Here is a 24,512-nt window from a genome sequence, read left to right as displayed (position 1 = left end):
TAAATAAAAAAAAAGAAAATATTTTGTATTAAAAGTTTTCAATTAAAAAAAATGAAAAACAAAAGAAAATAATGATTAAATAAGAGAAATAATGGATAAAAAAATATTTCAATTTATCAAAATTATATTAATCAAATTTATCGACGAAAAATTAAAATTTCCACTGTAAATATTATATTTAAAACATACAACAAATAACTGAAAATATTGAACTCGTTTACTGTTTATTGTAATTTTAATTTGTTATTAAACCAGTGTCGCCAGAGATTTAATTGCAAAGCGTCGTATTGTTTGTCACGCACATCTGTTAATGTCGATATTAATCGTACAATAATATATACTAATTCGAATTTACTGTTAATTACGTGACACTGGGATGCACAGTTCAAGTTTACTATTGACTCTAGATCACGAGAAACGTTTATCGTTCATTAATTACGCTTCCATGCATCTCCATGTTCTAAATATTTTGATAATTGCTTTCGAATTGCCTTATCCACACTCTTCAATCCTATTTATTATATTTCTTTGAATAAAACAGATATTTATCTTAATTAATCTTCGAAATTTTCTCTAGTAATTTCAATTTTAAAATTCTTCGTTCAAATTAGATATGATCAATTACGAAAATTTGAAAATTTTCAGTATCAAACAAAGATACCCTCCATGCGTTAAAAAATTTCAATGGATTCTCTTTAATTTCACGGAATAGTTGAAACGTTAATAAAATAAATAAAAATTTAACAAAGATACCGTTACAAAAAAATATGTGAAATGCCATAAAAATACGAAATTACAATCGAATGAGAAATGTTTAAAAAACCCAGGCGTTTACCTTTATTAGAAAAAAAAACGATAAATTTAATTCCTATAATATCAATTTCAAATTACCATCACCGAAAAATGTAAATGCTGAGATTTAATTAAAAGATATATATATATATAGGTATTTTGCGTTTAAGATGTGCAAACGATACTTATCGAACTTTTTAATTACATCCGATTAAATCTACAAAAATCCATTCCAGTTTTTCACATTCCACTGCGAAACGAAATTACCGAATTATTAAATTAAATACCAAAACAAAAAAAGAAGGAAAAAAAAACATCTATATACAACGAGACGTTGTATACAAGCTCCAAAAAATGTATTAAAAATTTTCAATTAAAACGAAAAATTATTTAAAACTCCAATTACGGATAAAATCTCGCCCATCCTCGCTCAAAGTCTTATCCGAATATTTATTCCAACGCGTTGCAAGATTCATAAATTCATCATCGAAAGGAAAGGAAAGGAAAGGAAAGGAAAGGAGGGGGGGGAAAAAAAAAATAGACGAATCTTTTCCAGATCGAAATGATCGTTACAATTTATCGGAATTTTACATTCGTTGCGGTTGTACGCAACGCAATTCCACGATGTCGTGATCAGGCGTGAATATTCTTTAATAATGAGCACTTGCTTGCACGGATCAACCCTCCCCTCGAGATTAATATCGACTCCTTTGACGCGGGATTTAATGAAGTGTATTTAAACAGAGATTGAATTTTAAATTAAACCGGCCAGCCCTCCATTCACCGACTCCGCCGCTATTTTTGTTCGATGAACAGCGCGATTTAAACGAGAATTTCGAGGCGTGGGGAAAGTTTGAGTTTGAGTATAAACGACGGCCGAGTAATCGATTGTGAGAAGTTCAACGGCGATAATAATTGGAGGAGGGAATATAATGATTTATTACCCCAATTTCCAGCCACGTTTTTCCATCTGTTTTTTCTTTTTCTTTCCTTTATACGTTTTTTTTTTATTATTATTATTATCATCTCTTTATATTACGGGAGATTAATTTCAATTATTTTCCGAGATTCTGTTCGTTTGTTTCGATTTATTTATTTTTATTTCTTTTTGTCGAGTAAATGAAATAGTGTTTTTTTTTTTTTTGTAATTTAAAGGTATTCTGTTGCTAGATTTAAAAAATAAATCGTACCGGACGAAATATAAGTTTAAACTTCTGATCGATGACCAACAAGAAATCAGATTCCAATTAAATTACACGCCAATCTATCAATTATTCGAGACGTAAACTATTATGTTATTGAATTAACGAGTTATTAATGAATAGAAATGAAAAAAATGATAAAAACTCGATTCTTCTCTATTCGTCAAATATAATAGAAAAAAAAAATAATACTAATTTTATCCGATTGAAAAAGTTCGAATATATAAAAATATCTCAGTGATTCGAACTTTTATCCCCTATTTCGTAAAAAGAATAAAATTTCAATTGACAATGACGATTAATTGAAGTGGATACGTAAAAACATAAAAAAAAAAAAAAAAGAAACATGCAAGAAACTATTTCTAGTTTAAATTAAAATAGTTACTTCATAGTTTTGACGCTCTAACATAAAATAAATAGAATTGCTCGTATTTCGGACCACTGCTCGATCCAAATGAAATTAATTACACCTAACAATGAAATGATTAAACGACGAAGCAAAACTCACATTCGCATATTTTCAACTTCCATCTTCTCGCCAAATATTTAAATATAAAAATTAAAAGAAGAAGAAAAAATATTACTCTCGCATCATCGAATTTATCTTTCATTTAACCTTTTTTATTCATTTAACTCTCTTACTATTCCTACATTTTACACTCTCATTCGCATCAGCTTTGATTTAAATCACGCTGTTGCGATGGGCGATAGAATAAAATACGATGAAATTCCGCGTGATAAATCTGTTTACATTTTTTTCTAACTCGAAACTATTAATAAAAAATAAATCACCGCCCCCATTTGTGAACGACTAATTTCACGAGGTAATTTTTCATCGTTCACGTTCCGATCACGATATCAAGATATCCATCGTCGCCATTATACCTCATTGAATAATATCTGAAGTATATATATATATATATAACGAGATATATACGTATATAATCGATATCAGAATGCTCGCCGAGTTTATAAATATCCTGTTCGAAACGTGTCGTGGACTTTATCGTTTCTGCTCGTGAAAACCCATGACATTTTCATACATACATAATTTGAAGAATGTATAAGATGATTCAGAAATGAAGAGAAAGAGAGAGAGTTAAAGAAAGAGAGAGAGAGAGAGAGAGAGATTGATGAATATTGATTGAAAACATTTAAAAAATAGTTATTTGAGCGTTAATAAATAAATAAAGGTACAGTAAAATAATATTTAATTCATTTCGAATTAATATTAACTTTATTGAGAGCGATAATTGCCTCAATCAACTCATTCGCGCAACTTTTATACTATTAACTATTATATTATTAACTATATATTATTAACATCATCTTTTTCCTCAAATTTCCAAAATTTATAATTTCGATCGTTTTCAAATTTAAATTTCATTCCAAAATAGATTAGCCGGAGAAAACTTCGCACTGTAAACTAATTCGCACAATGTTTCAACTATTTTGTTACTAAATTATTATAATTTATTTACTTCATAACTAAAAATCGTGTATCCTATGTTATTTATTAATATTTCAATTTTTTTAATTTCCATAAATTTATGATTTTCACTTTCAAATTTTTAATTTTTGCTACAATGTTTCAACTATTCATCTGTTACTAAATTATTATAATTTATTTACTTCATAACTAAAAATCGTGCATCCTACGTTATTTATTAATATTCCAATTTTTTTAATTTACGATTTTCATTTTCAAATTTAAATTTCGTTCCAAGATAGATCAGCCGGAGAAAATTTCGCACTGTAAATTAATTCGCACAATGTTTCAACTATTCCGTTACTAAATTATTACAATTTATTTACTTCATAACTAAAAATCGTGCATCCTATGTTATTTATTAACATTCCAATTTTTTTAATTTACGATTTTCATTTTCAAATTTAAATTTCGTTCCAAGCTAGATCATTTCGGAGAAAATTTCGCGCTGTAAACTAATTCGCAGGATTTTTCCTCTCCACTAACACGATCGAGAACAGTGAACAGGAAGCTCGTAACACGGGATAGGGTTCAAAACTTCTAAATCACCGTTCGAACAAGTTCTCGCGCCAAGGATAGGGCGTTTGAATGGTCGGTGATTCCAAACTGGATGGCCACCGACCTGATTACATATTCGAATCGAAATGGCATAAGTATCGGCCGGGTGTGCGCCGACTAATGGCGGCGTTTACACCCGGCTGGAATATTATCAATCGACGCGACGCCCTCCGTAATTCGTGGCGACAACTGTCGAATTAATCGAACGCAGCCGCTCTTGGTAATTGATTGCGCTGCGAACGTGGCTTCGAGAAAATATCTAATTGAACGTTTGAAGACATTTGTCGGGCGAATTTCGCGTGAATTCACAGCTGCGTAACGGGAATTGCTGACGCAGAAGAGAGAAGCGAGAAAGGATCGTTCGTAAAGTTTCTCCATTTTAAAATGGGATTTCTTTCGATTCATGTAAAAGGGATTAATATTTTTTTAAATCTCTCGGTATTTCTTTGAAAAATGTTTAATAATGATTGAAAAAACATTTATAATTTTTACGAATTTTCGTATATTTCTAGAAAAAATGCAGAATCTTTGATTTTATATAAATTATCACGTAATTCAATACTGTAAAAATTCCATCCCTAAATGATAATACGAATGATGATAAGAAAATCTACTAAAAATCAAATTAAAAAAATCTCCTTAAAATAATAGATCCATTTCTTTCCATATAATCGTCCATATAAATCCATTCTATCGAGCAAATTAATTCGATAACGATTCTCCCTTTGAATCATAATTTTTTTCATTCGATACAACAAATCCTCCCCCCACATTCGAGACTAACGAACAAACTTTCAACAACAACCGCAACACAACCTTTTCTTCCACGTGATTCAGTCCATTAACGATCCCATCCCACACGCAACGACATGAATAATGCTACTTCCACATTCAAAATGATACGAAACGATACAACGACGAAAAGATCAGCGAGCAATTGTGCTGGCGCACAATTCCATTGCGGATAATTGTTCGATAATTTCATCAGGAAACATCTCGACCGCATCCATTAACTTCCCTTCCCATCTTCTTCATTAATCCCCGACAACCGACCCCCGCCCCCAATTCGTTCAAAGGATCTCGTTGAAACGACGAAACGACCCGATCAACCGGACTGCTGATTTCCTCTTCCGTGAATGAAGAATTCTCGTTTCGGGAACCCATTAGATGGATTCCCAATGGGAGGAAGTGTACAGAGGCGGAGGAATCTCGTCCGAAAACAATACATTTTCCAAGGGAGGGGTGGCCGCAAAATAGAAAGCTGCTTTGTCGGGCAAAGCCTCTTAACGAGTCGATGGAGTCAAGGAGTGGCCGTTTCCAAACAGTTAACTGCGTTTCGTGAATCCTTTATGGTTGGACGTGGAGGACGAGAGGGTCGCCTTTCCAAGAATTCGTATTTTTCGCGGGCAATGTGATCGATTGCGAGGTATTCTGATCTACGTTTGGGAAATTTAGTTGCGACGAAGAATTCTTGCTGGTTTGCGCGAGGAATTTGAATAATTGCGAGGATTGTGATCTATATTTGGAAATTTGATGTAAAGAAATAAGAATTTTTCCTGTTATTCGTGTGGAATTTGAATAATTGTGAAGATTGTGAACTACGTTTGGAAATTTAATGCAAAGAATTCGTTGTGTTTGAGAGAGTCTGCGAGTATGAATTTGAATAATTGTGAAGATTGTGATCTATATTTGGAAATTTAATGTAAAGAAATAAGAATTTTTCCTATTGTTCGTGTGGAATTTGAATAATTGTGAAGATTGTGAGCTACGTTTGGAAATTTAATGCAAAGAATTCGTTGTGTTTGAGAGAGTCTGCGAGTATGAATTTGAATAATTGTGAGGATTGTGGTCTATATTTGGAAATTTAATGTAAAGAAATAAGAATTTTTCCTGTTATGGAATTTGAATAATTGTACAGATTGTGAGCTACGTTTGGAAATTTAGTGTAAAGAATTCTTTATATTTGAAAGAGGTTGCGAGTGAATTTGAATAATTGCGAGAATTATAAACTATGTTTGAAAATTTAGTATAAAAGGATAAGAATTCTTCGTTTTTCGCGTGCAATTTAAATTATTGCGAGGTATTTTGATCTACGTTTGGGAAATTTTCTTGCGAGGGGATGAAGAATTCTTCCTGTTTTGCGCGCGGAATTTGAATAATTGTGCAGATTGTGAGCTACGTTTGGAAATTTAGTGTAAAGGGATAAGAATTCTTCGTGTCTCGCGCGTGGAATTTAAATAATTGAGGATTGTTAGCTACGTTTATGTAATTTTAGTGCAAAGGAATAGGAATTCTTCCTGTCTTACACATGCAATTTGAATAATCGAGAGAGTTGCGAATTATTACATTTGGAAATTCGATGTAGGGAGTAAAAATTCTTCGTGTTTTACGCGTGCAATTTAAATAGCTACGAGGATTGTGAGCCATGTATGGAAATTTAATGTAGGAAGATAAAAATTCTTCGTGCAATTTGAACGATTGAGAAGATCGAGAGTTTGGAAATTTATATAAAGATGATTAAAAGTGTTCGTACATTGATAATTTTAAACGAGATTTGATCGATGAGTTAGATTATAAAATAAATATGAAAGGATTGGAGAAGGATAGATGTGAAAAATGTCTGGAATATAGAATTGTAAATGCTATGTTTGGGATTTGAAGAGGGATTGGAAAAATTAAATATTTTGCAAAGTAAAAATATTAAGAGTTAATGATGGAATTTTTGAAACTTTTCAATGAGAAGATAAAACAATAAATTCTTGATTGAATTTAATAATTTCGATAAAAAAAAATGAATTCAGAAATTGGAGAATTAAAAAAAAATTGAATAAATTAATAAATGAATGAAAGATAAATACTTTCAAGAAATATCATAAAAAAAAAGGAAGAAAAAAGTTTCTAAAATTTTCAAACGAAAATATAAAAAATTCGGTCACAAAAATAGACACGGGAACAAAGAAATAAAAAATATAAACTCTTAAAATATCTAGAATATCAAAAACTCGCCGGCAACACCATCAAAAATTAAAAACAAGAAAAAATGCAAAGAGATGAAACAAGCATAAAAAAAAACATACAATTTTAGAAAGTAATAAAGCCTGAAAAAGAATAAGTAAAGAAATAAAAAAAGAAAAAAGAAAAAAAATTAATAATTTAAAAAAAATTCCAAATTTCAGAATACTTCTATCTTATATTCAGAAACAGAAATTCATAAAAATAAATATTTATTCACATTCCCTTCGAAATATCTCGCATCGACCTTTTGAGAATCGAAAATGGAGACAAAGAGAATGAATTCGTTTGTCACGTGGAAGCATGTTGGCCTTAAGACCGCGAAACTATATTTTTCCCTGTTTCTCAACGTTTGATTTGCAATCAACTCGTTCCACGTCGTAGAAAGTTTCGTCTAATTTTCGGATGTAAATCAGGATAGACAGAAAATTGAACGATCGTGTATGTGGAGCAGCGGTTGCAACTTACCTCCCCTCAAAGAACAGGGAAATTCCATTTAAAGTTGCCACTTAAAATTTCCCGACAGATTCACACATTTTCAAATCTTCGTTTCCTCGTCGAAGAGCAATTTTGCAGTGTCTTCTTTTTGCAAGGAAAAAAAAAAAAGAATATCAAACGCTACCATGAGGAGTTGGAACAGAAGAGAAATAGAAGAGAAACAGAGAAGAAAAGAGAAAGCTGGAAGTTGGAGTCGAAAAGTTTCAGTGGAACAGATACGTGTTGTCCCTTTCGAACGTTGTAAATTAAAAGTTTCCCTCGAATTTTTATCGCCTGCCACGCCTGTAAACGTTGCAAACAGGGCCCGAAAACTTTCCATGCAAAATTATAAATTATGCAACGAACGAATTTTTATTCGGAACAATACCAATACCTATTTTCACTTTCTGATATATTGATGGAAGACAAAACAAACCAAAAAATATTATATCATTGTTTAACGCTTTAAAGTATCGTAACGATTCTACTCTACTTAATTATTTACTCTAACTACATCCACGCTTCGACCGAGATATTCTAAACATTTATCGCACAGCGTGCCTATGCACAATTGCAATTTTAACATACGCATCCTATCAACGCGTATTTTCTTTTTTTTCTATCGTTTCCACGAACAAATATCGATTTGCATAAAATTTCTTGCGGAAAAATAAAACGGAGGAGCGGATCGTCCGGTTGAATCGGGTAATGGGGTTGGTCTCCGCCCCCTCGTCCCCGTCCACTACGAGGGGGAAGCAACATCGTAAAACTCACGGCGGTGGGCGTTATTCGGTGATTCACGTTCACGTTCCTATCTTGACTTCCAGCTCACGACCGGCTCGTGAGATCGTAAGTTGATGGGCGTCGTGCGGGAGGATTGGGCAGAATTACGGTGATCCCGCGCGACATAAAGGATCGGTCAGGTGTTGCCGATATCTAATTTCCCTCTCAATCGTTTTCGAATGAACCTCGCTCGACCGATCTCAACCGGTCTCAATTTTGTTATTCGGGAAGCAAGGTGAAATCGGAATTTTTATTTGTATTAGCGCGCGAATATAATAATAAATAATTCCTCGCCAAACTAGCCCAGCCTTGACAAGAAGAAAAAGCGAGTGATAACGTCGCGGGCGGAAATATTTCACGCGGGGACACGAGAGGAGGGGCAACGTGGTTTGATGGATCGAGCGCGCCCCGGCATATTGAATTTTCTGGCAAAATGTCCCGACTGTGACGCGTGTTTAGCGAACGAATTTGTAACGGTCGACTCTCGAATCTCCTCCCCCAATCGTTCATCGAATAACGCCCCCGCGAGCCTTATCATAGAAAAAAAGAAAAAAAAACGCATCCATCCACGTAAGACAATCGATATCCTCCGCATTTCTCGCGAAACATCCCCCTTTTTCATCCCTCCGTTCATCGTCGATCCCCCAGAAACTGATAACGATCCGGTTTTGCGTGGAGAGAGATTATCGGCACGAAGAGAGATATCGTAGCACGACCTCGAGAACGGATCTCGAACGGGTGATTTATCGGTGATCTATCGGTTCGGACGGATAAGGATTGTTTGGAAAATTCTGGAATTTTCTTTTTTTTTTTTTTCGTTTGTTCGCGGTTTTAGCAACGAGTTCGTTTCCGAGGGAAAGGAATGTGTAACGTTTCGTGATAAGGAAGCGAGTTTGCTTTGGAATTTAATTAAGAAAAAAAAGAAATGCAGGTTTTTCTTTGTTTCTCTATTTAGAATTTCGTGTTAATTTTCGAGAGAGAAATAAGGAAGGGGAGAAATATTGGAAATATCTTTAAATACTAGAAAAAATTGTATCTTTCAGAAAAATTGGTAAAGAATTTAATTAAGAATCGAAGGAAAAATTTGTATTTAGAAAAATACTTTTCGAATTAATTTTCGAAAGGAGAAATATTTACCTTTCGCTTCTGAGCGTAAACAAAAGTTTAATTAAAGATTTAATTAAAAATCGCGTTGATCTGAATAAACGATCGAGAAACGAACGTGCATGACTCTTTCTCTATTGATTTAAATTTATATATTTAAAGGAGTCGTAAGTTAATTTCTCGCGTGCAGGTGAACGAGACAAAATATCTATATATGTATTCTTCGATCATCGAGCGAATTTCATTCGGAATTTAATTAAGAATCGAACGATAAGATTATTCGGTGGAGAGATAATAATCGAGTGAGCAAGATTGAAATAAAAGCCACAGATGCGATGCCGTTAATCAAAGATGGACGGAGGAGCCGTGTCTGGAAAGGCGAAGGAGGTTGAAACGTGAGGAAAATTGATTTCAAGAATCCGAGAGAGAACAAGGTGCAACGAGGTGGCAATTTGAAAAATGAATTTCACCGTACCCGGATGAAGAATACGTATTGCGATCTTTTGTAGGAAATGAAGTCGACTGATTTTTAACAACAACTATTCGATTCTCTCTTCTCGCAATCTCCTCTCCTATCTCAAAAATTATACGTCTATTATCCCTTTAATTTAAAATATTTATCGAAATTGACATTATTTCGATCTTTCTCCCCCTTCAAAATTCTAAATTCTGTTTAATTATGAGAATTGCTTTTTCTGCATATTCGAAATCTTCTCATAACATTGTATTTTTTCTCGGCTTAAAAAACTTGTAGTTTCCTAATTCTTCGATTTTTCTAATTCTATCGCACAAAAAAAAATAATCTCAATTCAAATTATTCGAAATTTGAAAAGCAATCTTTGGGACGAAAAAAACCAAAGATGGAAGTAAATACCTTCGAAATCAAAGGAGAGAATTTTCTCGAGCACCTTCTCCAAACCACTTTCCCTTTCATCTACCTCTATTTACTCCATCGAAAAAATATTCTATCGATCACGCAAAGAAGAAAGACAGTATATTACAAAAAAGAATCTTTCGTATCCTTAACAATTTTATTTCGTAAATTCAGGAATGTCCAAAATATCAAATTAAACATCAAATTTTTTTTCCATCCTTTAATTATTTCAACATTCTCCTTTCTAAATTTCGAATAAATATAATTCTCGAATTTTGGAGAATAGAGAGAGAGAGATCCTCGAATTCTCAAATATACAAAAATAGAATAAAACTTGCGATGACCAATCTAAAACCTTCGAATAAATATATGTATACACGTGAACACATCAAACACGCATCAAAGAAGCAGAGAATAAATCCGAGAAAGAGGAAAAGGAGAAGAAAAAAAGAAGAATCGGCGAGGAGAAGGCAGTTCGAATCCTCTCTTACGTACAAAAATACGTTAACTAACCTAAAACACGGTTCGTGGACGTTAAGAATCTATTATGTGGAAAGAGAAGGGAGCATGTGCCATTTACGCCAAAGAACGACGGAGAATAGGCAAGAAAGAGAAGAGAAAAAGAGAAGAGGAGGGGGAGGAAAAAAATTGGAGAAAAGAAGGGAGCTCGAATTCTCAATATGCCGGCATGACTCCACGTCTGGCATGAGCCACCGTTCACGCGGAATCTTATTGAAAGAGGAGATAGGTGAGCCTCTTCCTCCCCAACACACGGCTCCGTTGCTCTTTTCTTCTTTTCCTCCCCCTTCCCCGTTTACGCCGCAGCCTTTTTTCCTCACCCGTTGCTGTTTCTTGCTTTTATATACCACGCCCAAGCACCACTCTGCCAACCGTGCACCGCTTCTTCTCGTGTCCCTCCCTTTGTCGCGAGGCCACGGTTAAAAGATTCAACGAAAACGCGCCGAGAGAAAGAAGGAAATTTTTGTTAGGAGGATCGTTGAAGAAGAAGACGTTTGGCGATCCTTCGATATATTTGAGGAAGGGATGATGGGAGAGGGAAGAAAGGTGACGAAAGGGAGGAGAAAAATCGTTTCCCTCAATTAGTGAACGAAAAATTTCTTAAGGTTTAAATTTGGAGAAAATTTATTAGAAACTTTATGGAAGAAACAAGTTCACTTTTGACGATTATTGATAGATTAAATTAATAAGACGATCCTTCGATATATTTGAGGAGGGGATGATGGGAAAAAAGGTGACGAAAGGGAGGAGAAAAATCGTTTCCCTCAATTAGTGAACGAAAAATTTCTTAAGGTTTAAATTTGGAGAAAATTTATTAGAAACTTTATGGAAGAAACAAGTTCACTTTTGACGATTATTGATAGATTAAATTAATAATTATTCTTTTGCGAGATAGAAAAAATTCTTTCTCTTGTCGATGATTATTAATAATATATTTTATGTTTGATCAAGGGGTGAGGAGGAAAAAAGGAGGAGATGCAGAAGCGACTAAATTTAAAAACGAGTTAAAGAGAGTGTACACATTCGTGTTCCTTAATTCGTACTATATATCAGTAGAATCAGACAGCTAGAAGGTACAATTTATCCGTAGCAGGCAATCTCTTTTGCTGATTATAAGACGTGTATAAGATAAATAAACGTACCACGAATGTAGACGGGGGAGGCTTTGGATCGAGGAAACCTCTTCGAAGTTTCTTCTTATCCGCGGGGTAACAACGTCTCTTTGGCTGACGACACGTATATATAGATAGGGATAGAGGGGGAGAGATGGTGGGGCGATTCAGAAATTTGGCAGAGTGGAGTGGAAATGATTGGAAGAGGAAGGTTTTGTTTCTTTTCTTTCTATATGGGATTCGCGTTGGTGGCTGGTAAAATGGGATTGGAAAAGTGGATAGGATGAAGTGTGCGAGTGATAGAGAAGATGGGAGCAGCCCGTTGAAAAATTTGTTTCTTTCAATCTGAACGATATCTAAATGAAATTCGATATTGGTTAAAAGGATACGAAAAGTGTTTCCCTCTTTCTTCTTCCCCGATAGAAAAAGGAATCGATTAAAATCTAAGGAAGAAAAAATTAAAAACAGAAACGAAACAAGGACAGAAATTAAGACCTAACTAACCTAAAGTTCCAAAATTCTCTGACGTTTCGAGACTTGCGATCTCCCCGATCGTTCGCAACGTTTCCAAAGATCTAACAATATACATAAAATATATATAAAATCTCTTTAAAAAACTCTCTTTCGAACACCTGCACCCTTCTAATATTTGCAACGTCCTACAATGTAAGCGTGTATAATATCCTTTATATATTGGAGAAACCGACGAAAATCAGATATTCTCAGCATCCTCGGCGGACCTCAGCATCCCCGGAATGGAGAATAAATTTTCAGAGCTAAATCATAATCCGACTGGGGGGGATTACGGGGGCGCTGTTTACCTGAAAGGAAGCGTTTCCGGTGCTAGGGTCAGAAGAGAAATTTACGCGAATCCTTGTCCTCCTACGCGATGAGGGGGGGAAGGGAAAGAACCTCGGTCGGATTTATTCCGGGCCATCGACGTAAAAATCGTAAAAATCTATCGCGGCTCTCGTGTGTCGCGAGGTATGCCCCAAACGAAACCTTCGCATTCATGCAACGATAAAGGAAATACGAGGGAGGAGATGAGATTTATAGAGATATCGTTCGATGCTGCGTTGTGAATTGCAACGTTTTTAAACGTTTTTCAATTGGCAGGATCGAGGATTTAATTTAATTTAAAATTTCCAAGATTTTCCGCTTTTCAAAATTGGTCTTTTATGATTTGATTTCGATTTTGATTTTTGTTTTTCTTTTTTTAATATTGTACAGGCAAATGGAAACGGTTTCTACGGATTTTTGAATAATAATACGTAAGTGTATTGAAAAGAGAGAGATTGGAATCCGAATTCTGGATTCGGAGAAGTTTGATAATTGTCGAAATTCGTATTCGGGGGAAAATACGAAAATTACGAAACTTTAATAACTAGGAATCCCCGAAATGCAAGCAAGTTCAGAGAAGCGTATGACTAACGATTTCTAAAATCTTCGTTGTACTACAAGACACATTCGAGTACCCTTCCCTCTTCCCTTGACCCTTTATTCAAACAGAATAAAACCCTTTTTCACGAAGAAGAAGTGAATTTTTACAAAAAAAAAAAAAAAACTCTTCTGGAGCTACTTGAAGAGATCAAAGATAATTATAAATTTGCAAACTTGTATAGTGGTAAGGTGGTAAACTTATGAATTTCAAAGCGTAGCAAAGTTAAACTCGGTTAACTCGGGTATCCAGAGGCGAAAATAATCGCGGCCGTGATTAAAGAACGGTTGTTTCGCGAGAAATTTCGGAGAATTCGCCGTGGGGAGGATCCTCCACTGCCGCCACTCGGCCAGGAAATTAAGTTGGCCGCAAAAGCCGTGATCCGCGTTGAGATTAGAAACAATTAAAACTTGGTGGAAACAGTTGGAGCGCGGGAGAGGGCCACGTTAATTGCGCGTCCTTTTTATTACCAAATTCATTATTCCCCGATTCGATTCCCTTCGTTTCGAAATTTTTACCGATGTTGGAAACGGATTACTGAATTTTTTTTAAAAAAAATCCTTCCAAGAATCCTCACAAGGGAAGAAAAGAATAGGGAAGAATCGTTGGACAAGAGGCATCGACGCGGTGACGTCGCTCCTTTGATATTTTATCCAAATTTATCATCGAATTTATGCAGAAACGATTCTTTCTCTTCCCATGTGTGCGACATAATTTATTCGTATGAAGCGAGAATTCTCTTAACCACTGGACCGGATTATAATTGCAATTTACAAATTCGAGTTTGCGAATGTAAATTGTAATTGTATATTTGTATTTTCCAAATGCGTAATAATACGTTTAATGATAATAAATAAGCCGCGGATTGTTTATGCATTTGTGGAATATTTATAAACGCATAAATGTATACAAAATTCATATGATAAGCAATATACGTCACATATTCACAAAATATCAAAGGTAAAGGAGATATTATATTCGAGGGATGAAAAGTGATATCCTCGTTTGAATTCTAAAAATTTATTATTGTTTAAATTTCTTTTCGCCTACTGTTAATGATTGTAAAAAAAAAAAAAAAAAATAATAAACAATTTCCCTCTCCTATCTCTTTCCACGTAAAACGGTTCAGGTTCGTGGATAACGGTTCAAGCTGCGACCCAAGAGACTAACGGAAGCAGGCACCTGCACGAACCCAAACCGAAATCCTTCCTGCGAGATCATTAAAGGCACCGTGGATCCCTGTGCCGCATACGTTTACTAGGTGCGAACGTGTTAAGGGATTTCCTGAACCAACGTCGACCACCAAGTGGCGAAATTCAGTCCATATTCATTATCGAAACGCAAAATTTCATCATCCCTTTCATTATATAATCTCATCGTCTCGAAAAATTATCTCTATTCGTCCCTCCAAAATTAAATTCCTGTTAACTTAGAAATAAATCCACGAAAGTCTAAAAAAATATCACGAATCCATATTCAGTATTTCGTCATTCCTTTCGTCATTATATAATCTCATCATCTCGAAATATTATCTCTATTCGTCCCTCCAAAGTTAAATTCCTGTTAACTTAGAAATAAATCCACGAAAATCCAAAAAAATATCACGAATCCATATTCAGTATTTCGTCATTCCTTTCGTCATTATATAATCTCATCATCTCGAAAAATTATATCTCTATTCGTCCCTCCAAAGTTAAATTCCTGTTAAATCCACGAAGAAAATATCACGAATCCATATTCAGTATCGAAATTTCGTCATCCCTTTCATTATATAATCTCATCATCACGAAAAATTATATCTCTATTCGTCCCTTCAAAGTTAAATTCCTGTTAATATTTCCATAGTTTTTAGCCACGTGATGTAATTAGAACGAATACGTGATGAATTTAGAAATAAATCCGTTCCCACGGAAGAAAATATCACGAATTTTAATCTAATTTTTCCCGCGTGTTTAATGAAAAATAAACTATCAGATTTATTATATAATAATTTCAAACAAAGTACGTGTTATCGTATGTTTAGTTCGATTTGGAAAATTCTTAGGGAAGAAGAAAAAGATAAATGAGCAAGAGAGGTGAAAAATCGGTTAAAATCTCGGTTTATCCCCTGGATAAACTGGCTCGATGTCGAAAGCTGGTATCAGTTGAACCAATTGCTGAGGGGGATGAAAACCCTAGCCGAGCGAGTCTTGGAGAAGCGGCGATTCTGCTTGTGAGAAATTCGATGGGTTTATTTACTTGTCCGCCGTGATGTGTGATGCAAGCGTTGTTGGCAAACGCGTGAATATGTAAATGTGTCACTTTCAGTTTGAAGCAAGTCCGTAATAGTAAGAAAATTTATGGTTCGCTTTGATGCCGTTCCATTGCAGATAATTATTACGCGTATTACAAATAATCATGTTGGAAATATTTATAATTGAATTAATTGTCGAAACAAATATAAGTCGATCTTCGATAAATGTAAGTAGACACGTGTATATATATTTCAGACAGGGGCACGTGAAATTAGATCTAACTCAAATTAAATTAGGATAAATCCAATTGTAAGTTAAACCACAGTTTCATGTCCAAATAAGAGCAAAATTTAATCGAGCTAATTTGCCTAAAATCTGCTGAGATTAGCTTGGATCCATCGGTGTAATTTAATCTACGTTACTTAAATCCGTGTTACGATCGTGATTTAGTTAAATCTTTCGTTTCTTTCAATTGTATAAAATATTTTCCATAAACTGCGCGTCTATCTTAGAAAATATGAAATCATTAATAGTTTTCTCTGCTCAAACTCGTCATTCCCTCCCTCGTTAATTTTCAAATAAAGAGCACTTGAAACTCCAAAATCAATTTTCCTCAATTATTTCCATTATCCTTTCTCCTTTTTACTTGAAATTCCTCCTTTTTTTATCCTCAATAAATCAATCACGATTACAACGAAGAAAATCTTTCAACAGCCACCTAATCTTTTATCAACTCGAAATCAAATTCGAATTTCCGATCTAAATTATAACGCGTAAAATTGAGAAATACATGAAATATTGAAATTTAATCTCGATGTAAATCAATCAAGATTCGAACTTCCCCTTTGTATTTTGATAATAAAAAAAAGATTAAGGAAAGAAAAAGGAAAGGTGAAGAGAATTAAAATAAATATCCGATATTCCAAACTTTCCACTTACGAAGTTAATGCAAGTATCGAGATATGATCTCCAACCTCAACTTTCCAACTTCTCCTCGCATTTTATCCGAACAGGAGGCATAATCGATCGAAAGATATTCCAACAATTTCGCATTTTTCCTCCTGGGATACCAACTTCTATCCCCTCCTCCCCCCTAGAGTTGCCAAATCTTGGAAAATTGATTAGAAAATTCGAGTGGAATTGGAGATGGAAATATTATAACGCGAATCACGACTCGTATTCCCTTCATATTTTCCAGGGTGCGCGGTCATAAGTCGTTCTGCACCGATGGCTCCGCATCGTGTATGCTCTTTGCTATTCATGTATGCGCAAAGACGATCGCGTAAACGAGTTGGCAGTTTGCGCACGGTGAAGTTCAGTTAGGCAAGTTGCTCGTAAATCTCTGTTCGCTCAGAACTCGGGATTACCTTCGAGGACTCATTAGATCCGGAATTGCTTCCTTATTTGGGATCGTACTTCTTCTTTCACTGCGAAGTGAAACTCTACTTTCCCGTACAGATGTGTAATGAAACTTTATACTAATCAGCGAACGTAAGAACGGACGATTGTCGAGACGATGACTCTATTACGCTCTTATTATTCATTATTATTTAAAATCTGAATTTTTGAAACGAATCTTTTTACCACTCCATCGTTTCTTTCTATCGATTGTTTGATAAAATTCCTTTTACAAATTTCCAAATCTATACTCTCGAATCCTATTTACACTCCTATTCCCAAACAATATATATATATAACATTACTGGTGAAAGTTATCACTTTTCAAACTTTTTTCCAAGTTATCACCTATTTTAAATTATCCACAATTTCCAAAAATCTTCGAATTAGAAATAACGTCTCTCGAAATTTCCCGGCGGTGATAATACCTCGAAATAATTCGCTTCAAAAATTTGCCTCGCCCCTTCAGATCGCTGGCGAATCATCGATGGGAATGATGGCTCCCTCCTCGATCAATTTTCACCCGTTTAACCACCGCCGATAATCCGGCCGAATAAAATTTCTCGTCGAGTTTCCCGTGAAGGAGAGGGCTGCACACGAGGAGGGCTGCTCTCGAGCCTCGTTCTCGAGCCTATCAAGCGGATACGCGCGTATAACACGTGGAGCACACGCTTGGCGGGCGGTGTTGGTGCAACGTCGAGAGGATTATGTCCTGTTTCCAGAAACGAGCGGTCAGCGCGCACACCCACCCCTCATTCTCTCTGTGTTTCATGCAAATTGCGTGACCCGACGCCGCGCGCTTAATACCGGCGACGCTCGGCAAAATAGTTTTCCAATATGATCAATTCTTTTTGCGGCTATCGTTCGTTGCGTATCACCCGTTCCGGATGATGAGAACGTTTAACCTCGGATTTCTGGGGAGGAGGAGAACAGTGGAAAGGGTGATGATTGTTAAAGTAAAGTAAGAATTAGGGAAGAAAGAAATTGATAGATTTGAGATGTGGATATCGAACGAATTTGTTGGAAAAAATGGGAAATTATAGGAATACGAAGTCGAGGAATTTTGAAATATGGATAACGTGGATTTAAATGAGATTTTAATTAGAGGATGGTGATTTGTAGGAGTTGTGAAATGTGGCTCTAAATAAAGAAATACGAGATTTGAAATGAGATAATGTGGATACGATATCGAATTTGTGGAAAAAATAGGAAATTGCTTACACAAATTTGACGAAGTTTGAATGTTTTATGGATCATGGATTTGAATGAGATTTTAATATCGAATTAACGAAGGAAAAAAATGGAAGATCTATTGGAGAATATCTGACACGAGGTTGATGATGAGTTGCAGACCATCGATATTTGATATTCAAGCTATTATCAGATCATGAAATTAATGCATTTCGAAATATGTATTATGAGTAAATGTCGATATTTTCGAAGAGAAAAAAATTCGATAGAAATTCTGGAAGAAAGAATTTTGCCGATAGAATAATTGAAAGAAAGATAAATTATATTTAATTTTGTTTCGTCGATCCAAGATAGAAGAAAAAATATAATTTTTTTAAGTTTACCATTAAAAATCATTCAAAAATCAAAAGGAATAAATTTTATTGTTCCTACATCATTAGACGTCAGAATACGTATCGTTTTATTCGAAGCATGACCCAATTATAGACAACCGAGGCTAAACAGTGAAACAAACCTATTCATCGTGATCGTCTAACAAACTGTTACATTTCAACTGCGCCATATTGATCACATTTCGCATAAACGAGACAGCATTTCGCAAACAGCATTGTCGAGTAACAGACACAGGGACCGGCAGAATCCTCGTTATATTCGATCTAATCAAAGTTTAATCTGCACAGCCTACCGGATCGACTACGTGTTTACATCTAAAGGTACATCCAGTGCATCGAGAGGATATGTATTAGGCCGAGCCCGGGAGAGATCTTCAGGTAATGGAAATTGGAACGAAATTGCAGGCTCGGATAGGGGCGGCTCCTTTCCGACCCGACATCAACGCACAACTCGCGAGGAATAAAATAAAATTCTAATTTGAGAGTAATTTATATTTGTTAACATTTTTCTTTCCACGTTCTATATATAAATATATATATATTTTTAAACCTTTGCGAGAGAAATATTTGTAGACGATTGAAACGAGAAACGAGAAATATGAGTTACGAATTTTACAAGTTTTTTACGAAATTTTTAATTCTGATAGTAATTTTTTTTTTTTAAGATTCTTCGATTCTACAGAATTGTCCTATCTTGCGAGACTTTTAATCGGTATATAAAAATCAAAAGATGCCATTATGACCATTTAACGTTATCTGGTCAACCGTTTAATTGATTTAACCGGTAACACTATTAACGGCGAGGCCATCGGTTACCCATCTCACCATCTATCCCAATGAAACGCTTCGTTGATACCCACGCTACGATACTCGTTACGTTTCGTGAAATCGATGCCACTTCGCGTCATAATGTGTCCTATAATCGTCAACTGCGATCGGTATGTGTATACTTGAGGACACGTTTACAGAAACAGAGATTCGAGCCTGATTTCAAACAATTCTGAAGAGAATTTATGATTACAGTCAGCCAAGAAATATGCAAAATAAAGTATTTTGTAACGACATTTTAATAGCAATCTTTCATTCTAGAAATCTATCTTGCTTATCCACGATACTACTCGTTTGACTATGATCATCCCGTCCCTCTTTTACTCGCCCTTTTTTCACTTGTCATTTGATCCTTCTTTTATCTCATTTCTCGACAAACATAAAGTTAAACTTAGTGTTATTTCCACAAACGTGAATCATGCGAAAATAACATACGCAAACGATTCAAAAGGATCGATAAGTATCCTTTCAAACTTGTATCAACCGTGGGAGACTCGATCCGAGCCATAAGTTGATGAAACTATCTTCGAAAAACATCGATTCCGGGGTCTGTTGGCGATAATTTCCAAGTTCGTAATTACGTTCTAACGAGGTGAACTTCCAACGAAGACCACCACGGGAAGGGAAAGTTTTCCAACGGGGTGAAAGAAAATTTCACGCCCCAAGGATCGCGCCGAGGGGCAGAATAATCGATCGATTTCGGATAAGCCGCGCGATAAAGGGTTGCACGGCGAGCAGAACAGGTGTGTTAAGTAATTAGCAGGTGTAAGTGTGTTGGAACGTGTTGAGAACGAGCCACACGCTCGTTCATCCGGCGTCCAGCCTCTATCCCGTTAACGATCTTCGTTAACTCGATTTTATTACGTTAAGTCGGCTAATCCGGCTCCAACTGACCGCTCCTCGATTATTCTCCTTAGACTCTATATACCCGCTTTATTTTTCCACTGCTTCTTTTTTTCTTTTTCGCGTCTTCCAACCAATACTTAATGTTCCAACGATTAAGAGGGGTTGGATAAGCGAGAGAGATAAAAAAGCGTGTATGAAAATTTGCACGAACAATTCCAATGATATCCTGACGAGATCCTGGCTAACCAACTCGATATCAACGAATCTTTTCTCGTGTTCGTTGAGAAAAACGTTTTAGCGAGATAACGTTTGGCTAAAAATATCTCGATAACGATAAAAAAAAGAAACAATATAAAAATCTTTTCGCCTCGCGATTTAATCATTTCGACCGAGCAGAGAAAAAAACGAAAGGCTAAATATGCGCGATATAAAATTTTCCGCCTCGCGCAAAATTTAATAACCACGCAATACGAAAGAAAAGGAGAGGGGGAGAAAAGAAAAAAAAAAGGAACGAAGAAATATTTAAAAAAATCTGCTCGAATCCAGAGAAAGAAAAGGAGGCACAAACAATGGAGATCCAAAATTCACAGTCGAGAGAATACCCTCCATCGATTCGCGAATCGTCGAGTTCACAGCCTCGTGCTAACTTATCCGAGCATTCACGAGATCGAATTTTCCTAAGTTCGATGCTTTCGATTATCGCGTTACACCGATATGTATATATATATATATATGTCCTATTTGAGCATTTACATCCACACGTTCCTCAATGAATTCATATAAACTGCATCGTTTCACAGCCGGCCGATTGCCGATTTATCGGAGGATTTATCGCTTAATTCCGCGCGCGCGAGCGCAACAGGGGGATATGTATACTTAATCGGTGAAATTATTCGAAATTACGCGGAACGTAATGTTTATTTACGCTCATCGGCGACGCTTGTACACCGCGAAATATTATTTACATCGATGCACGTTCAATTACTTGGCGCGAATTATCGTCGAGAGACTGGCGATTCATTCGATCGAGGTAACACAGTGTGCGTGTGTGTCTGCGTGGCAGAGAGAATGAACGTGACTTTGGGAAAGTTTGAGAGAATTATGGAGTATGTGAATATTGTTTTATGTATACGTAAGATTTGCAGAGTGCAATTAAAAGATTTAACTCTGTACGAGGATGTACGAGAGAGGAAATTTTATTGGTAAATTTGTGTGGGTTTTTTTTTCTTATTGCAAGAGGTTTGGTATTTATTTTTGTATTCGACAATAAGTGTTTTGGAATTCTTTAAGAATTTTTTGAAGCCTAAAACAATCGGGAGTAAGGATAAAAATGAAAGGTTTAGATAAGTTGCTTGAGGAAAATTTATTTATCGAAACAGATTTATCGAGAGATTTGTCGGAATTAAAATTTTTTAAATCGGTAATATAGTATATTTTTAATTTTGGAATATGTATCGAATGCATCGATGTAAAATATTCAACGGTGAAGATGATATGAAAACGTTGCTTTGTAGAATCAATCGATCATAGATTAAATGATGTTTCCGATGTTTAATATTGAAACTCTTGCTATTCATACTTGCATTCGATATTCATTAAAAATATAATATTACTTTTTTAATTACAAATATATTTTATGTAATTCAAAAATATATGTATTTAATTATACATATAATTATAAAGTTGAAGTGATTTTATAAAAAGAATTGTGTCTACAAAAATAAAATTGAAAAAAAAAAAATAATTGAGAAACAAAAAATATAGTGCAACAACGAGAAGTAGAAAAAAATAACACGTAAAAAATCTATATTTAATTATTCATAGAAAAGATAATACGAACAAAATTTCTATTAAATTTAATTCTATTAATTTCGTCCGCCTATTTACTCCACTTTAATTAATTTTCAATCTTCCAACTACATTTTACATCATACTTTATCGTTTCAACCATTAAAAACCTTAATCTCCAACGATAAAACATAACAAATCGCACGATTATATCCTGCAAAATGAATAAACCGCGTAATTTATACCGAACAACAAAACCGTGAATAACATAATCGAAAATCTCGAAATCGAAATCCTGTTCGATCATCATAACTCAACTTCCTCAATTTCAAAAATCTATCTAGCTCCGCAACAGCGAACAAACGTTTCGCATTTGCAAAAATTTGCAAAACATAGCCACGTCGCCTATCGTTCGATTATCCCCGGCAAATTATTATTCGACTTCTATTCGACTATGCATATCGAAACGTAGTTTATCAATCGCCAACGCTATCGAATGCTATCAGATCGATCGAATGAGGACATTTTAATTCCATCGTTGGGAAATGCATTTTTTTTTAAACGTGTTTCCGGTCACGCGATTTTCGAAATTCCGATCGGATAAAAGTGGACACGAAACATTTTTATTTATTGGTCGATAAAATAAAATACATAATAGTCCGCAACATAAATAGAAATATATTTAAAGAAGGATTATTCTTATAGAATTAATAAATATTAAGAAAATATTACTATTCACAAGTATAAGCTCATGCAAATTTCTATATAATACAACCAATCACCCGTGTCGTTTGGACTTTTCATCCTATGACATGATTGAGTGATTGGAGGAACAAAAATGTATGAGACTCACCGTCAGATGCGAAGGATGTTGTCCTCGAAGTTGTTATAACCCAATAACAAGACACCATGAAAGCTATTTTCACGTATAAAGGATGTAAGTAGAAAAATGCAAAAAAATCTGTAAAAAAAAAAAAGAAAGAAAGATTATTACAATTTAAAATACCATAATAATTTAAAAAAATTGAAATAATAACGAATAAAATATTATTATATTTGCAATACAATAATAACGAAGATTGAAATTTTAATGAAATATAATAATAATAAAAAATTGAAATTTAAAAATTGAAAATTTGATTTCGGTAAAAAAATAAAAATTATTAATACAAAATATAGTTATCTCTTTATATGATAGATGATTGCTTTCTTTTCGAAAGAAACACTGACTCTATACCGAATATGAATATTTAAAAAAAAAATAAAAGACTATTGATTCAACTGTTTAAATTTTATTCAACGAACAAACACTGATTTTACTTTCACGTATATAAATAATACGAATAATAATATAAATATAATAATTGTATGAACTATTGTACTCTAATACATGTTAAAAATATTATTATGAAGCAAACACTATTCTACGCATTGCACACGATCATTATAACTCTCTGTATGTATGTAAACAGTAAATTAGTGGACTAGAAGAACAAAGAAATGAAGTGGAATAGAAGAAATTTAATATTTTTCTTCTCTAACCTTGAGAGTATATAATAATACTACGAAGTTTCTGCGACTGCGCAATATGAAAACACGCTGGAATGTGTTTGTGTATTCATGAGAATAGAGGTTATCTACTAATGACGACGTTACTTTACAAAATTCGCGATCGAAATATGATAAAATATAAAATCTATTTCTACTATCTACTTTAATCTTGCTTAGTAAAATATATATATTAATTACTCAATATAAAAAGAAAATTTATAAATTGATGATTTATTGAAATAAATCATCGCTGAATCCGTATGAAAGGATTCCAATTCAACCGAATTCGTCAAGCGTTTCTGATGCATAACTTTATTTCTTAATAAAGTTATTTTCGCAATAATTTACACAAAAAAGGAATAAAATTAAAACAAATTACGTTAGAATAAAGCTATAATCGAGTCTATATTTCGTCACGAGAAGCTCGTGATATAAGCTACCGGTAATAGTCAAGAAACGAAGAAAGAAATTCGGAAAACTACTTAAATTCGATATAATAATGTTCAATAAATTATTAAATAAATGCTTACCAAATAAATGAAGCTAATTGTAGTCCATAAATCGTGGCGAAGTAGAAATAAAATCACGCACAAAAGTAACACATCCTGTCACGACCACTTTCCACACGAGAATGACGCCATATGCATCAAGCTCGCGCAGCTACGTTGCAATTGGCTGTCACAGCACGAGTAGCCTTCTGATTGGCTGACGTTACATAGCCCTTTTCTGATTGGTTAATAAAACGCGCCAATTCTTCTAATTGGCTAAAATAACGCGGCTCTTTTTCACCCAAAGCGCGCGGAAAATTGAAATATTATATAGTTCATATGCTTACATCGTTATAATTCATATATTATTCAATTCTTTGATTAACTTGATTTAACAATTATTGTTGTTATATACAGTAGTGTACAACATGTAATA

The 24,512-nt window shown here is 34.5% G+C and overlaps 1 protein-coding gene across 16 annotated transcripts in view; it reads right to left on the bottom strand.

Annotated features, from left to right (window-relative positions):
• LOC108003092 (neuroligin-4, Y-linked-like) overlaps positions 1-24,244 on the bottom strand; it is a 307,743-nt gene extending 283,499 nt beyond the window's left edge. For all 16 annotated transcript variants that reach the window (XR_009831121.1, XR_009831122.1, XR_003699067.2 and 13 more), the window contains exons 1-2: positions 24,119-24,244; positions 22,891-22,998 (exon numbers count right to left, since the gene is read on the bottom strand). The gene's annotated coding sequence lies outside the window, so the exon portion shown is untranslated. The remainder of the gene's footprint in view (positions 1-22,890; positions 22,999-24,118) is intronic.
• Between the last annotated feature and the right edge of the window lie 268 nt (positions 24,245-24,512).

The sequence above is a fragment of the Apis cerana genome, linkage group LG9, assembly GCF_029169275.1.
Source record: "Apis cerana isolate GH-2021 linkage group LG9, AcerK_1.0, whole genome shotgun sequence".
In the NCBI taxonomy this organism is placed as follows: domain Eukaryota; kingdom Metazoa; phylum Arthropoda; class Insecta; order Hymenoptera; family Apidae; genus Apis; species Apis cerana.
The sequence above is the reverse complement of the archived record's forward strand: the minus strand, read 5'-3'. Positions and strand labels throughout refer to the sequence as shown.